At 34.6% G+C, this 18,692-nt stretch overlaps 1 long non-coding RNA gene across 1 annotated transcript in view; it reads left to right on the forward strand.

Annotated features, from left to right (window-relative positions):
• Window positions 1-7,362: 7,362 nt before the first annotated feature.
• LOC136791775 (uncharacterized) overlaps window positions 7,363-18,692 on the forward strand; it is a 51,820-nt gene continuing 40,490 nt past the window's right edge. The window contains exons 1-3 of the long non-coding RNA XR_010834387.1: window positions 7,363-7,743; window positions 11,936-12,131; window positions 14,397-14,521. This is a non-coding gene — a long non-coding RNA (uncharacterized lncRNA). The remainder of the gene's footprint in view (window positions 7,744-11,935; window positions 12,132-14,396; window positions 14,522-18,692) is intronic.

Genomic DNA, 18,692 nt, shown 5'->3' on the forward strand with positions numbered 1-18,692 from the left:
ACCAAGAATTAACTCAGTTCTGTCACCTTAATTTCATAGGCAATGCATGTTTCTATTTATTATTGTATTTCTCATCTCCCTACTAAATTTCAGTGTAACCTTTAATGTTCACATTGTAACTCTGTTATAGGAATCTATACAGAATTAAATAAAATTCTTACCTTGCCTGCTTAGGAGATGGAGCATTTCTTAGCAAACAGCTAGTCCATAGCTAAGTTTTGTCCTTAAAATCCTATCATCTTAAAATTACTCTTTAAATGTAAACAAAGACTTGCAAGGCAGAAATGCCTTACACTTCTGTATTTACATGAAACTGAATAATATAGTACAGCCTACTAAAAAGCCAATGTATTCCTTACATATAAATGTTTCAACTATGGAGCAATAAAAACTCCATTTAAAATTAGAAATAAATGAAGTTTTAAATTTCAAATATATAGAATGCTCTGCCAACTCCTGAAAGAAATTTAGTAGAAATTCTCATGGAGATGGAAAGAAAGAAAATTAAATATAAATTGATACTAGGTAGCTATTTGAGGGAATGAAAAAGCTGACAAACGTTGTGCTTCTTGGTATATAATTACATAAAATGCTTCAGTCTAAGACTAAGGGCAGTGTTAAGAAGATTCATCCTAAATGTTCAAATTTCAACAGTTACAAAAATTTAAATTCATGGTTTTGGCTATAAATGATAAAGACTTGATACAAGGATAGCAGCTGTCTGAATTTGGCAGTAAATGTTCTTCCATTTTCAACATGAATACTGTCTAATATTAGATAATGCTCCAGCACTCAACCCTAATTTCCACACAGTATTAAATATAGATTTATGTGTAGACTGAGAAAGGATGGATTTCGTCTACCTGAAAATGAAGCCAGCATAATCACTGTAACTCACTGTGGAGCCTGATCTGTATCCTAGGTCACTCCATCCGCGTTGCTCAGGCTCAGACTTGCCTGTATGAGAAACCCACCTTTCTGAACAAGCTGCACAAGGTAAATCACAGCTTGGATGTTTTCTATCATTCTGGTTTGTTTGTGGTTAAAATTAATAATCTGACTTTGCACTGTCAAATGTACCTTAGACACGCTGTGGATGTATAGGTCATACTGAGGTTATAAAGAGGTGAGAAATTCTGCCAATTTTGGCAGAGTAAGAAGTTAAAAGTTTGTCAAAGACCAGGTATAGGCCAAAATCACATGTGCTTTTTGTATGATTCAGTAATAATTCAAACTTTTTATTCTTCTGAGAAAAGTAGTTACGTGTACATGTAAAGCATAAATGACTATGAAGCAATAGGGGGTGCGTTATTTTTTCCAATAGAAGAAAAGGTCTTGCAGGAAAATACTTAATATACACCAGTCAATAAAAATATATAACTAATTTCTTTATTGAAGAACATCACGGCAATGATCACAGTAATTTATTTTCCTGTACCCTAATTACTTTTTTAATTAAATGTTCCTATGTGATGATTAGGGTTGATCAAAAGGAACTCTTCCAATTTCAACTTTTTGGAATGAGAAGACCACCTGTAGTTTTTTTGCTGTTTCATAAGAACAGAAGAACATGATGAAAGTTTAATTTTTTAGCATTAATATACCAAAGGCTATGGGCAGCCTCTCCCATGTACTTCATAATGATTTAGTGAAGTACTCCAAAACAGAAAAACAGTTTCTGATTCTGTGTTCATGTGTATTAAATGTGTATCTGAAAGTGGAGGAAAATGGAATATGTCATTCCTAAACTTCAGGTTGAGTACCTGGCACTAAAACTCATGTGGATCAACATTTCTCTTATCTTTAAGCAGGTATTTGCCAATTCTTGCAATCAAATAAAAAGTTGATGATTATTTTTTAATATCATCTCATGCTCTTATCCTGTAATGACTGTTATAATGTATTATCTGAACGAGCCAGTGAAGAGAATGGAAGTGTATGAAACAGAAAAATGGAGAGCGATCAGAGAGAAACTAAAGAGTTCTCTGGGACTCAATGACAGTAATTTACAAGAAGCAATTACTTACATCTGCAAAACAGGGTCACCATGAGTAGTGCTTGTACACAACAGAACATAATTTGACAGTTCCGACACAAGTTCAAATGTAATAGTGGCTTTAATATTTTTTTAACTATGAAAGAAAAACACTTGTATATGGCTGCTATTTTGTCCTACAATGTTCTCATAGGTGGTGTGAGAAAACTGTTCAAGATATAAAACATGAATGATACTATTTATAAATGGTGTTTTCCACTGTCTGAGAAAGCTGGTGAAATGAAGATATGCATGCCCACCTCATTAAGAAACATCTGGAGAAAAGGCATAATACTTCAGTTGCCACTTGTCAGTAAAGGCAGATGCACTCCCTGTTTCACAATCTCCTGCTCCTTTCTGCCCATGAGACCCAGACCATATGCTAAGTAACAATCTCCATTTCAAATAAATAGCCAGGGAAGGAAAATATCTATCAAAATGTCCTGAAACAGCTGCCCGCACAAAGGTTACGTTTCCAATGATTACATTATGCTCACAGACATAGAGATAAAAACACATGGTGTCAGAATACATTGAAATCACTTTGTACATATGTACCATACACCATGCAGAAAACACTTTGCAAACATGTCTCTGGAAGTGTATAAGACACCGTCATAAAAACTTATTTGAAAGATGTGCTTGATGCAAAACTTCTGACCACCAGCATCTGGTCCAACTGTCAGCCATATCCCTTTATACTTTAAACAGCCTGTGGGTTTGCTTACTTTTTAAGTGGATGCATGGCATGAATGGAAGCTTCGTTCATTTGGTTCTTCCAATGCTTTCCACGTTTCATGAGCTCATTTGCTTAACCCTTTCCTTAATCCTAAAGTATCTCAGCTGGTCTTCAGAGAACTAAATTTAAAAAGTTAGGCATCTACTGGACTGCATTCAAAATATTTTGATTAAGGTTAAAAGGTTCAGTTTATTATAGCAGTAAATAACATGTAAATAGTTTTAAAATATTAATTTCTTGTATCACAATTGGAGCAGCAGTAAGTGTATATTATTTCGCAAGAGAGAAAAGAAAATATTTATATTTATCTGTAAGGTGCCATAAAATCTTTGAATCTCAGAGATTTTAAAAGTCTGTAGGACTCAGTGAGTGGGAATACTAAATCTGATAGTTTTGCTTTACTTTACATGAAATAAACCTACAAAAGGAAAACAGTTATCAAATAGTGATAAGTAAGCAACACATTCAGCTAGTTCTAAAAATAGAAGTTTGCACTGTTGATTCAGAATATCTCATTTCCTTCAACATTATGATATCATTGAGTCCAGCTATAAAGGAAATTCTGCGTAGCATGACGTTGTTCTAAAATAAGCCACTTTGAGCTGGATGCATGGACAAAAATTAGACACATCCCAGCATTTGCTCATTGTATTGAGCACATCTTTATTCACTGTTCACATCAGGTATTTAAGGGGTGCCTGGGAGGAATTCTGAATGTGCTGGTGACTTAAAACTATCTTCAGAAACTGTGATTCAGTAACACTAGGTAGTTTGTTTCATCCACCTTTCCTCCTCTGTTTTACCCCCCTTCTGTTTTGAGCCCCAGAAGTTACTAGTATGTAGGGGAGTAGGGAGGAACGCTGGGCCACTGTCTGGTCCATGGGCAGGTGTGTAGAAAGGAGGATGTTTCTGGAATCAGGAATCAATCAATCCTCAGTTTTTCATTTAATTTGAAGTAGGGTTACTATTGGGTCCATATATTGGCAGCTGTGGCAAGAAAGGTGTCCAGCTAAGCACCCCTTTGAGAAGGGCTGTCCTGTGGCTGAATAGCTGCTGCTTTAGGTCCAGTAAAGTATATGAAATCTAATTATACACAGATTAGCAGCATCACTCATGGTTAATATTAAGCTTGTTCTTAAGTGAATTACTAAATTACAGTCTTTACTCTGAAAAGCAGAAGTCATTAATGAAAGTTGCATAGATGTCTACTGCAAACAACAGCATTTTGTTACTCATTCGCTATAGCTGACTTTGACTTTTCATTATGAAGCCTCTATATTTTCAGGAAATGAATAAAGAAGTGAAAAAATTGAAAGCTACCTTTAGGTACCTTTTTATTACTTGCCTCACGTATAAATAGAATCTAATTAAGAGATTGTTAAATCGCAGGTTTCTAGGTATACCCAGGTCTATAAATAATAACAATTAGTTTACAAATAGGATCTAGGGACTTAGTTACAAGAAAGATTAGCAAATACAAGTAGCATGATAAATTATTTGGTGCTAGAAGTATTTTAACTAGCCCAAAGTACAACAGAAGAATTTCACAGCCAGTTTAGAAAACTAGTGTGAGAGAGAACACTGTTCAATAAACAACATATGGTAGAACATCTAAACTTTTTGCTTTCAGCTGTAGCATACGTATAAAAACTAGACCTCTTCTTAGTTAAGAAATATCTACGTTTTTTTTTTTTTCAGCTAAAATCAAATAGTAACCATAAGGATTTTTATATTCCAACTGTAAGAGGCAAATATAGTCATTTTTTAATGACTTGGACTTATTCCTTATATAATTTATTTGAACTCTACTTGATCTCCTACAAAGGTAGTATTAATAATTAACACTATCTGTGTTATCATAGCATCTGGACTCCAGGTCATGAATCAGAGTCCCATTTGTGCCAGATATGGGATATGCATCCCATATTACAAATATCCCCACTTGCAATTATGCAAGTGCTCTCATACTTGAAAATGTAGATGGGAAAAATAAGATGAAGTTGTAAGATATAGCTTTTTTTCAACAATGATCTATTTCCTTTCCTCAGAAGAACCAGAAATAATAAGCCAACGTAAGGGATGTCTGAAGTTCTCCTTCAGAAGTTAGCTTTCTTCATACAGAAGTAAAAATTATTTGTTAATAAGTGCGTTCTCATGCTGGAGTTTTGCACTACATGAGGAGATGCATGTATGACTTTGCTGGCCAGCTGATGCCATCTGCTGGGGCCTGTTTAAAGAACTGAAGTGACTCATATTGTTTACATGGGAGTTGCTCAATGTTAATTGATCTTAAAGCTAGTTCTAATTAAGACTTTTTTTTCTTTTCCTTTTTTTTTTTTTTTTTTGGTCTGATTCTCAATTTCTAGGGCAATGAGGTCATGTATAGCAAGACAGTAGTCTTAAGCATGGCTCTGGGTTGGTTGGCTTTGTTTTTTGGTGTTGCACTGTTCATTTAGTCAATATTCAGGTTCCTGAAAATTGCAGACAATATCAGCAGGATCCAAAGTCTGTGAATACAAGTTTGGGATACTGAACTTACTCAAAAACCTTGACTTAAAAATGCATTAACCCAAACTTTCAGTTTTAAATGTGTGACTTCTATTTGTTGCAATCCACAAAGTGCTTCATGCATATCAGTATATTAATTTGCTCAACATGTATACCAGGTATAACAGAAGAAAGGGGAAACTGGCCACATGATTTGCTGAATTTGCTCCTGAGTGTCAAGTAAAAACTTTAGTAAAGTTAAAAGCTTTGAACTTTGTTTAAAAGTGTTGAACTATCAGAAGGAAGCACCTGCAGTCTAGTGGTTTGGAAGAGAAGGATCTTCATTTTCACCAAAGTTAGAGAAAATGAGGTTCCACAAGTAACCTATGCGGAAAGGAAATACAACCTACTTGGAAACCTCACTGTCCTGCAGCTCCCCTGGGTCAGTAGATACCAGATGAAAATGAGGAGCACAGAGTGAGTTAGAGGAATGAGTATGAAAGTGATCAGAGATTCTCATAAGGGCTACAGCAGAGATCCCTTCTGCTGGATGGGTGTGGTGATTCTTTTTTCTCCTTTCAGTTGCTTTCTTTCCTAAACTAATTTGACCAATACTCTGACATAAAGGCTTCTTAGAAAAACAGAAAATAAGGAAGTGAGGAAGGATGCAAATTTTTCTCAACAAAGTTTAGCATTTTCTAAAACAACAGGTGTGGTGTTGCTTTGGATGAAGAATGACAGAATTGCATAGACTGGAGGGGGGGAAAAAAGGAAAAAAGTTTTATATTTGCCAGCATTGCTAGTGTTTTTGACATGGTGACAACTTTTGTTAATCATACCACTTAATAATTTAGAACTTTTCTGTATTATTTGTACAGATAGAGGAGAGAGAATAGTTGTAAAAATTTATTTTAAATGTATTCATTCATTTATTTAATGAGGGTCTTCATGTACCAATGAGACATGGAATTACTACAGATGGAGCTAATGTAACATAGAGGTCCAAGAGACAACACTGCTAATAGTCTACAGTGTGAACTGAAATATTTCAAATGCTGGCTGGTGGGCCTAAGGGCTCATACCAGTATAGGAGCCACATTGCATATTCAGGACAGATGGAGAGAATAACAGTCTACTTAAAAGAGTTAGCCTGTTTTTGCTGTTGTTTAAACAAGGATCTGATCCTTTAAAAAATTCTACACACATGATTTCTTTCAGATATTTGCCTTAAATAAGCCCCGACTAAATCTGATGAGGCAATTGGAAACCCATGATCCCTAGCCCAACCCTGTCCTCTTTGATAGCCTGCACTGATTAAAATTACTTAGATTAGTGCAATTTGATGAAACACTACCAGGGCAAAATTCCTATAATGACTGCAACAAGAGACTCTTGCATATGCTATATGGAAACCCTATTATTCTTATTAGATCCATGAAGCACATCAAGTTAATGATAAATCTGGATTGTCCTGAATTCTACATGATGCAATAGCAATGTACTTTAAATGCCTTTAAGAGAAACAAGGAACAATCACTGTGCAGTTACTAATTCTTCTTTTCAGACATATTATGATTTTGGTCCTAAACTTTCTGACCACCAATTAATTTCTAGTATCTATTACTGTTTGCCTTATTCACGGATTGCGATGAAATGACAAAGGGCTCCTGTATTATTACAGAAATATCATTTGTAAAATTGTATTTGTCACACTCAAACTCAGTTACCGAAGCTTATTTTAAAGTATATGTTCTTAATGTATGAAGTTTGCTGGTGACATTGCCTTTTAAATTTCATTGAAAAAATATATATATATATCTGGCTGCCTTGAACTGAAAGAAGCAAGTAACAAGTAGTAGTATTTGTTGTCTACCAAAATTAGTATAGCTCTGATTGCTCTAATTCTTTAGCCAGGTCAGAGAAAACAATAGGATTGTGCACATGTTCTTTCAGGTATTTAATTAAAAGGTCTGTTTGGCTGTGCTATGTCAGTATTTTAGTAATATTTGTAATAATATTTCATTTTTATTCTTTAGTCTTACATCTCTACAAATTTGTCATGCTACTGTGTATGACATTTTGTTACTAGGGCACATGGGTATTCCAACCATGGAGTTTGGGAAAACACATTCCTTTCATTAACTGAAAAGAAGTAGGGTACAGACTTGAAAATGTTTCCATAAAATTTATTTTCCCTGTCTCTATCTCAATCCAGCAAGTCACCAAGGCATGTGAGAATCTGAGTATTTGTTTTAGTCCTTTCCCATTATGACTGCATGAGACACATTTCTTCAGTCTGTACTTATTCTAATTTGTCAGTAATTTTTAATTTTCATTGCTCCATACGAATATAAAAGTTTCAAGTGTTTTCTGATAAAAGAGAAGATTGCAGGACATCATTAATTGCATATTATCATATTTTCTCTGAGATACATAGTAAAATGTTGATAAAGCAAGAAGATTCAGTTTTAATGCTGATACGGTATGTGATTTGGTTTTGCAGAAAATTACAGTTAGTTAACTACAAATTTCAAGAGAAAAATCAGATTTCTTCTGCTTCCAAGTAAAAGATGGCTGGTGGCATCAGAATGTAAGCACAGAGCAGCCACCAAGAATTTCATATACTAGCAAAGCAAGACAGTTTCCAGTTGTGTCTCGGTACCTTGGTTCTTTAGGCAGCAGGAGAAGAGTTACTGCTGTGCAGCAATAAAAGAAGCAGCAGCTTTGCTTCTAGCCAATAGTTAAAGTTAATAAAAAAAAAAAAAAAAAAGATAAAAAGGAAGTTATGTTTGGATTTATAATAAAATCCTGGTGTAGGAAGGATATAATAGATTTCAACATAAGGCTACCAAACGGGTAAGAAAGAACTTACTGCTTAGGCTTATAATCAAATGACAGCTATCTTAATTGGCAATATACCAAGCTGCACAAGATGTGCAACTTCAAAGTCTGAGGAATGAGGAAAAATAAATAGTCAAGAGGAAATCATAAATTGTATGATGTGAGTAAAACAGATCCAGAATTTCCATTAATTAGAGATAGATTTAATCGCTTCAAGATGTTTGACTGGCCAATTTCCACATAGCAACTCATTTCTTACCTATTCACTGTACTTATGATCTTGTTATTAATGGTTTAACATAGTTTTAATATATCATAACAATTTTTTAAATAACTATCTTTTTTTTTTTAATGAAAAGCTGACTTATTTCTTTATCCCTGTAGGTAAACTGAAGTGTTGTTTATCACAACCAAATAATCAAACCACTCTAAGATGAAATGACCTCCTCTGAACTATGTGGTTAAGAGGAATTGCTGAAATGTGGCATGTATTAAGTCCTTACTCCATTTAACTCCTCTGTTTCTTCCTGTGGCTATGTAGTTGTTTTTATTTCATGCAGTAATACTAGGGACTCAAACAGGAGACAGAGACCTACTGTGATAAATGCTTTGCAAATACAAAGCTTGAAATGGCATGGTTCCTGCCATCAGGACCAGATGTCCTGGTTCTCAGAGAGACCAAAGACATAGGAAGGAGTAATATTGGTCCCATAATGATGTTGTACCAAGGATGGTGAGGTAGGGCTGGATTCAGACTTAGGCATGGTCCAAAGCAAAAGTCATTCTCCACCCTATGAGTACCCACAGAATATAGCCAGCATCATTTCTCCTTGCATTTTCTCCTTGTTCTTCTGCAAGTTATTTCCAGCCTACACACTTGTAGACCCTTGCTCTGCTTAAATTGTCAGTAGAACTAAGCCTCTGGTTATTCTACACTTTTCCCACCTACTTTGCTCTTTAGAGCAGGAGTAAATGTTTAGATAGGCCAACTCACACTTGCACAGGCCTCAGTTTGTGCATAGGCTTTTAGTTTACTACTGCACTGAAACAGTTTGCCTGCTGTCTGGTTTATTCAGTGTTCAGAGAAGAAGGTTAGACACTTTCAGGGAGTTATTTACCTATAGGTATTACAGGAGGTCCAATCTCATTTCATGACGTAAATCTGAACCAATATCCAAATATATTACATGAAATTTGCATAGGTATGTAACTGGGTGTGTTTGTTCCACAGTATCATTGTGTTTTATCCCTATTCTTAACTACATTAATTTCCAAAATGATACATAGTATAATAATAATAATAGTCGTTCTGACCTTGATGTAACCTCTAATTGTTCTGCAAAAACTAAACTGTTAAAACTAAACCAAAGAAAGTCCTGCACTGTTACAACCATAAAGCAGCTGAAGCAGAATAACTACATATAGCCCTTGGTCAAGCTTAGCTACAGCACACCATACCAGCCCTGGAACAGATCATATTGTCCTCCCATTCATCTTGATCTCTTGGGGTTATACTGCATAGATTTCTAAATGTACAGGAAACAACCTGAGGCTTAAAGGAAAGAAGAAAGCATAAGTAAGCACCAAGGTGATGGATTTCAAGCAGAACAACTGTTTAGCATAGCTGGTTAGTGAACTTGGCTGATCTTATTTGATAAAAGGTTACAGGTTAATAAGATGAAAACAAGCCATTCCAGGATATACCTTAAACTGCCTCATTTTTAATTTAAAGATTCACATGGTAAAATAAGCACTTAAAAGAGTAATATAATTTTGAATAAGTACGATGCTAAAGGGCATGTTTCTGCATGACTTCCTTTAATAACTACAGTCTACAGCCTAATTCAGCCTTTCAGATTATTGCAGTGTGAGCACTTTCATTTTTTTATAGTCATACAGTGTGTGTTATTATATTCTTACTGTAGTAAAAACATTATTTTTTTGTTGACTTTTTAAATGGTGACCACGTAATTAGAAACAGATGCTAATGTAAGAGGAAGAACATTTTAATTAATACACTTGAGTTGGAAAATATCAGATACCTGAAGAACTGAAGCAGTTTTAAAACAAAGGGTACTTTGTTGTCCGTTGTTTAGAATACAGATCACTTTACTGTAATATAACTAATCAAAAGTTAATGAGGCCATTGGAAGGCTTGTGTAATTTAGTTTGTACATAAGATGTCTAACACTGAAAAGAAGAAACAAGTTAAATAAGCTTCAGTTAATGATGTTATTTTTTTACCTGAAAATAGTATTGTTTACCTTATTTACCCCTCATTAAAAAGTTTATTGTACCCCATATATATTTTTGGGACATGCTTATTTGTTATTGTATGCTATTATATGCTAAATTAGTATTTCAGTAAGATTCCCTTAGAAAAGTAAAGTGAATATTTTTAGGAATCCTCAGATGTCCATGTGGACTTCACCCAGGAGCATGTACCGTTGGTATGTTTGCAAGAGTAGCCATCTGGGAATCTCTGTTCTTGAGATATTCTTGAGATTCTTGACCATGAGCTGTAGTCAGCATCTGGAATAAAGTTATGAAGGCTTGGTGATCCAGTGGAGTGGGATTCATGTGGCATGAACCTCGCTCTTGCATCCCAAATTAATTTAACTTTAAATAATTTTTTTCTTTTCTAGAAGAAAAAAAAAAAGACTGTTTTGAATTGTTTTCACCTTCTATGAACTTTCATAAAGCTCATATTTTTCTCTGACATTTTTTTAATATTTCTTTTCCACTCTGAACTTATAGAAAAAAAAAATATTTTGGTTTAATGTCAGCATTGTATTTACTTCATAAATTCTTCCATTAGCCACACTTTTGAAGTGATAACTGAATATTAGTAAAAAGTCTAAAAGTGCAGGACATTTTTATGAAAACCTGGACTTAAATGTAAATAAAGCAACATGTGAAACACTTGTCCAGTACCAGAGAGCATTTGCTGACATGGGCAAACCTCTGTTTAATTTTAGTTGAAATAATGTGGTGTGATTGACAACCTTTGATTAAAAGCAGCAACACTAGAATTGAATGTCTATCATCTTCTAGCACCACAGGTCAACCCTCAAGGGTAATGTAATATCTGCTGCAAAAATTGGAGAAATCCATTACATATGACCACTTTCAGTGTATATTTGAGGCAAAATTTCTAGTTACAGTTTTTGCAATTGTCAGCATTTCCCATTCATTGTGATCAACTCCCCTGTTTTACAGTGTCACGCTGGGGGAGCCTGAGTTCACATGGGTCAGTTTTTGAGTGTAGGGATAATGGGCAAGATTCAGATACTTTTGCTTTATCCCAAGATGTAATCTCTAAAAAGTATTACACTGCTCTGCATAAAGATATGAAAGAGCACAAACCTCATTGTCTGCAATTTTTCCCACATATGTGTGAAAAGGGAGAAATCATGTCTCTCTCCATGGTGGACTACATTTATTGATTAGATGCACTAGCTCCACACTCACTCCCCTAACCTGAAGAAGGCTGGAGACGAATGAAGGGCCCAGTACAGGATTTCTGTTTGGGAATGAGCGGGCCTAGACATAGCTACATGTTTTGGAATATTTACCACTCTCTTGCTTTGCTCCCTAAAGACAACTTAAGGAAAAATTATGCAACTCATAGTTCTCTGCCCAAAAACTGCAGAGTGGGTTTTGCACACAGAGCTGGATTTTGGCCCAAAATTAGACATTTCGTGACATATAGCATGACTCCCATTTTCTGTTTGGGGGCTTTGAGCATATTCAAACTCTTTCAGTGTTAGCAGTTCTTGGAAAAGCCAGAAATAAAAACACCTGCAGTAAATTGCTGTTTATTCTCCTTTCAGATGTCACACCAGACAAGTTGCAGCTCTTGTGACCTCAATACAAAGTGATGGGAAACCTCAGTGTTGCTTCTAAACAAAAATGTCATTCTTGACTAAGACGTGCAAAATGAGGACATGAAGCTATGGTGTGTTTCGTAGTTACCAATATCACATCACTTACAGGTCGAAGTCTATAGCATCATCAGCATAAGAAAAGGTAAATTATTATGCATTGCATATTTTGCAATAATATGTATTCCTGTTACTATATACTTGTCACTGTTACTACATTATTATTATATGCTTCTCTACAAGTAAATTAAGACACCTCCCTGGAGAGACAATATTCTCTGCTGGCTTGACCATAGCCAGGAGAGTCCTATTCCCTCCTGCTCTATGAGCTGATAGATAACATATTTGCACTGTGTCATGTCACTGTTCCTACTCACTAGTAGGAAAAGACAAGTAACAACCTTGGTCTGGAGAGAGGCATCTGAACTGTCCTTATGACACTCCAAATAAATTTCATATTCTGATTTTTCATAAGTATGTCTGAGTTTTGTTTGGTTTGTTGGTTGGGTAAGAGAAGTTAAAAAATGAGAACTATTAGTTATATATATCTGGAGCAGGGATAAGCATTTTGCAACAGTTTTAGCCCTTGCAGTGGTGTTCTTGTAGAGAAGAACTTTGACTTTTGGAATTAAATAGATATTTTACAAGAAAATATCAAGCATAAAGCTGCAGAGTAACTAATATTACTTCTAATATATTTAAATTTCTGTCTAGCATATTCTGAGTTTATATCTAGATGATGTGTGAAGTCAAATAACATGGCATAAAGTATATTAAAGTCACTGTAATGGTGCCTGGGACACTTTTTTTTTTGTTTTCTATACACTTTTAAATAATACCCAAGCCACAAAAGGCTATGGCATAAATTGCCTAGGAAATGCATGATTTTTTTTTATTAATGTGCTTTTGTTATTTGTACAGCTATTCAAGCTATTTTAATAGCATTTGAAATTTATAGCATGCATTTAAAATGCAACTTTTTTGCATTTTTCTGTGGATAGCAGGCTGTACAAAATTACTTCTAATATATTTGTAGAGATTGCACTGATTATCTCTGTAAATGATTAGGAATAAAAGAAGTATGAATTGTATGTTTGTGGGAAAAAGTAAATGTTTTATATAAGAGGAACAGGCAAAGCAGAAAAAAAGATAAGTGTATAATTATGGTTTTGTTAAGAGGCCATTTCAAAAGGATATAGTAGGTAATAAATGAAATTAATTTATCCAAAGATTCTTTTGGGAAGAATTAAAGAAGAGAAGGGAAGGGGGGAAAAGTGTCATTCACATTTTCTATCAAGGTGAGAAAGAGCCATTTCCCAACAAATTCCAAACAGTTTGAGATCTGAGAAAAAGAAAGTGCGTTTTGATCTTTGGAATCAAACAGATACATCTCAGCAAAATAGCAGGTAAGTCTGTAACTGCAGAACAGTTATTTTATCTGTTTATTTCCTGTCTCAGGTTCACTGAGGTAGAAATTCACATTGTTATGTGGACTCAGAGTAAGATGGGGAAGTAATATTTCAACTCTGTTTAGCATTAGTGAGCCCAAACTGAAGTAATTTGTCCCATCTGAGGCACAGCACTTCAAGAAGAACACATACTTTTAGGCCATTTGAAGAAAGCCCCTAAGACAGCTTCAAAAGATATCAGAGTGTACCTTTTGAATAAAAAATAAATGAATTAATATTGCTTAGCCTCGGGGAAAGAAGACCAAAACCAGGATAGTTTTAGTTTTATTATTCAAAAACTGTTATTGTAAAAGAGAGGGTATATGTTACTCCATTATGTCCATCATGGAGAGGATAAGAATAATGGTATTAACAAGCTAGGCTTAGGTTATACATAATGCAAAAAAATACTCTAATGGCTGGGTAGGATATCACTGGAATAGAATGCCTCAGGACGTTACAGAGTCTCCAAATTTAGGAATAGTTAAGAGCAGGGTTGACAAATAGCTACTGGGAATGGCATAATTGTGGTTTATTTGGGGGGTTAGAAGAGGATTAGTGTATGTCTTGAGGTCCTTTCCAGACTCTTTTTTTTTTTTTAATGCTATGAATTCTGATTTTGGTCCCAGCACTACATGTCTCTCTTGACTGCAGAACTCAAAATGCATTTTAGAGAAAGGAGGGATGAAATGGGAACCTAGCTTTAGTTATTTTATTTAAGTTATATCCACCAATATTACAGGTCACATTTTCAAGTTTGCTGTCTGAGTTGACACCGGGTGAGCTTCCATTTTTTGTAATGACAATTGACTGAATTATTATTATTATCATAGAAGAGGAATTCAGCTATTCTGTGGTCCAGTTGCAATGTACTCTGTAACCTCTTAGGCTGTTTAGGTGCAGGTCTATACTAACAAATAACCAGAGAGCGCTCTTTAAATATTATGATCTTCTATTTACAGGTTAGTCAGGCCTTTCATGAACATATTATCATTTTCATATTTCACAAATTCTCAAGAGATTTGGGAAAGGCTCACACAAAATGAGGCAATTCGCTCACTGAGACTGAAATACCACTGCAGCTGAGGTAATGTGACAATTCCTTGTTTGGGCAAAAAGTATCTACTTGTTCATGATGTAATGAAAAAAATAACATATTCTGTCATTCAAAACCCTAAACACAATCCAGCTGAGAATTCTGACATATTGGGAATGCTCCTATGACATCATTTGTTTTTCTACAAATATCTGCAATGTAACTGTATCACACCTAGTCCCAGGCAGAACGGAATCACATTTTATTAATGTATATTTAAAAATGCCTTCTTATAGTACAGAAGTGTTCTAATACCATTCGTCATGGACTGAAGAAGCAGCTCCTTATTTTTTCACTATGGTGTATGGAAAACTATGGTATGCAGTTTCTGAAAGAGGAAGCATCATACTGAATTTTAGAACTCCTTGCATCCTTCTGCTGTTAGTATTTACATTGCCTGAAAATGAAGGCTTTAGTGACAATATAATGATTTGGCAAACTATCTCAGCATACCTGAATTAAAATGTTGTAAGAACAGCTCTTGGCAACTCTGTTGAACTATCATAAAGAATTAAACGGCAACAGATATTTTGGTACAATTCTTTATGTAGCAGGTGTTTGCATTTGAAAAATGACTTGAACAAAAACGCATTTCTCATGCAAGGGAAATTTGTTGAATCAGTTTACTTGGTATGAGTTTTGCGTGGTGAATGGGGATACTTGAGTGATGGTTTTTTAGAGGCCTAATAAAATAAAATAAACTGTATGAATTTTACATCAGCCAGCACTGAGGATACCTCAGTGTTGCTCTGTGTTGACACTTGAGTGCAGCATCCTCCAACATCCTGCCTTCATTGGGTGACTAGTGTCCCTAGCATTTGACATGGCAGATCATTATGCAAATATTGATTTCCTGCATGTGTGTGTATATATATATATTTATATATTTATTTATTCATAACTAAAGACATGTATTTTTCCAGTTAATATTAATGTGGGTGCCCAAGAAGAGAGGTATGGAAAATATGCTTAGAACAATTAATCTGCTTCAAGGCTTGAGAAAGAGAGCAGAGAGAAAAATCCATAGCTGAGTATCTGTGCAGCCAGAACAATAGTCTCCACACCCTGGGATAAAGCAGTATAGACTCTTATCTACTGCTGTACCTGTTGCAAAATGAAAACTGATGGAGAGGGTCATGAAGTTTCTACTAGTATTAGATTTATAGCACACTTGACAATAAAAGATGCAGGTTATAGTATTTATTCTTTTTAATGAGATAGTAGTCAGACCATGAAAGACTGTGTGTGATTTTACTTTCTGTTCTGGAGCATTCAGCTGTTCAGTTTTGCTGCTCATGTGGGCAGAGAAATCACAGTAAATGACTGCTTAATTCACTAATATTTTGAGATTACAGTCCTGTGAGCCTGCCTTATTAAACTGGCATGTTGTTTTTCATCAATTTGTTGGACAAATTGGTTTATAGTTAAAATGTGCAATATACTAAGCAAAGATTTAAATATTCAACTAGGGTTCTTATAGTAATTGTGGGTATTCAGATATCTAGTTTAGAAGGTCATCACTATAAATAAATCATTGAAATAGACCTTTTTTTTTGCTTTTAATTTAGAGAATTTAGGGGTGGAGATATTGCCATAATATGTATTAATCTAATAATCTGAATTTGTAGCTATATACACATTTTTATGAACAATCAAAACCTTCTGCATTTGTAATGCAGAGAAGGAAATATTTGAAGCTTAATGTTACTCAAGAAGTATTGGGTTTTAATTAATAACTGTGTGAACAGTTATTCAGATAAGAATGCTACTTTTTCTAATGAAATAAATAAGTTAAACTGCATTGTGTGAATAATCACAAAGACTTCCTCCTGGACTATGCAAGATAAATATTCATTAAGTAAGATCAACAGTTGCAAGCAGAAGATAAGCATTATCAATATGGAAGGTTCTTTGTGAGAAAGAAGGGTTGTATTGATGGCTTGATGTGACAACTTATAGCACAGTCCTACTGTAAGGAATGACTCTGTAGCAGATTAGCTCCCCAGGTGGATTCAGTTGTATTTGCTTTCATTTGTCATGAAGCTAAACAATTGTACTTTGCTGCTGTTAATTGTGCAAAAGCCAGACAGCTCTGGTAGATGGACAAGGGGTTCTTTTCTGACTCATATTATTAATGGAATCACTAATGAAGTTCCACTTGGAGAACTATTTTGTGCCCTCCCTTATCCCAGTGCAAACCCTTGTCAGTAGAGTTGCAGCGACATGACAATGTTTGTGGATGACTGTGGGATTATTTGGAAATAGCTCAAGCAAAATTTGCCAAGGAAGCACCAAGAAGTAGAGTTACTTCTGAGTTACACCTACAGAACTAGAAGAGTTTGGATGTGGATCTGAATCCTGGATTATAAACTCTTCCCCTTACACACACACACACACACAGATCTTTAGGTAAACTGTTAGTTGAACCTTAAAGGGGATAATCCTCCCCTGAGATAGAGCCTCCTATGGACCAGATAGTATTAAATTGGCTGCAGTTCACATAGGTCTTACTTGCGTGCAACCTTGGAGCTGATTACCTGCCTGCAAGGGCACAGCAGGTGGAAACAGCTGTGTGTAAGTACTTTTTGCTCTCTCTTTATTCTCTATTTAGTGTTTATTTTAAAATATTCTGGTTTTCTTATTTTTATTGAACAACATTTGGGAGTAAAATCTTTCTACTTGCTTTGGGGAGGAGTGAGTCAGATTAGGTCTATAATATCTTTTTCAGTGCTCTGGTGACTCAGATCCCATGATAGTGGCTGAGATGTATTATTTTCATTTTTTATATTAATTTTTTTTTTTTTTTACTGTTTGGGACATGTTAATATTGCCAAATTAGAATTAAAATAAGAACAGCGTTATAGTGTATTTTCTTATTATTGAAGTAATTTCCTTTAGAGTGGTTGCAATAAAACTCAAATCTGGGGTCTCCAACAAATGCAGTTTAAAAATTAGTTGTAAGTACATGTCACATCAGTTCCCTCCCCATGGGATTTTTTTACCTGGTAATGTTTAACGCTGCTGGAAAAAAAAATGGACAGGTTTTTCATTTACATGCCAAAAATTATTGTGTACATGCACCAGGTTTAACCTGAATCTATGGTTGCATTTACCATCAGTGCTTCTTCTAGTCTTTTAAGTGATTTTCCTTATTATTTGGAACTACAGAAATTTAGCCTACTTTTGCAGAAGACTTGAAAAGTATGTAAAACAGCAATCAAAATTCCCCATAGTGGAATTCTGATGAACATTCCCCATTTTCAGATGATATTAATGTTTATGAAACCAGATTTTCCTAAAAAGGATAATAACTTCAGTTTCATGAGCTTGGTCTGTTGGAAACAGTTGCATGGTGAGAAATTTTCTTCAAGTATAAATCTGTAGGACTCAGCAGGAAAAGAAAACACACAAAAAAATGGGAAAGATAAGTAATGAAATAGTAACCAAACCAACCAAACTCCAATAAATCATTATTTAATATAAGATCAAGATAAAAACAAAGAAAGGTCAAAATCTAAATTATGTATTTAAAAGAAGTTTAAATAGATTTAGGTATAGGATTAGTTCTTCTTGAGTTGGGGAAACAGAGTGATAGAATTATAAAGGGAAGGAATGATGTAAATGAAAATTTTACAAAGACCTTGCAAAAGTTTTCCAAGGTCAAGACCAAAATATTTTTAATTCCTGTATAATTTAATTTATTTCTAATTGTGTTAAATATCAGATGAGAATAATTATGTTTGTTTTAAATTCACAAAATGTGTTGTAAGAGTTGCTACTTCGAACTAAAAACATATTTTAAAAGATGCTAGATTAAAAGGAAATGAAATAAAGATACTTGTTAGGATCAGGCACAAATAAATCAAGGACTGAGTTAGGGGATTTTGCACTTTATTTTGTTGTTGTTACATTGAATAACTGTCCATGTTTTGTAATTATGCTTCATTTACCTCGAAGACAATTTCTTTTGAAGGGAAGGAAAGATGGAATTTCTTATAAAAGATTACATCTAGTGGCTTCTGGTTAAAAAAAAATAAAAATAATTAAAAACAAAAATAAAATCAGTGCCAAAGGCTAAAAGGCTTTATTGAAATTCTAAAGAAGAAATCTGCAAAAGCTTGGTTCTTCAGGCTTGTTATCAGGTACCTGTATTTGGGCATCC

Source organism: Anser cygnoides, chromosome 12 (genome assembly GCF_040182565.1).
Source record: "Anser cygnoides isolate HZ-2024a breed goose chromosome 12, Taihu_goose_T2T_genome, whole genome shotgun sequence".
Lineage (NCBI taxonomy): Eukaryota > Metazoa > Chordata > Aves > Anseriformes > Anatidae > Anser > Anser cygnoides.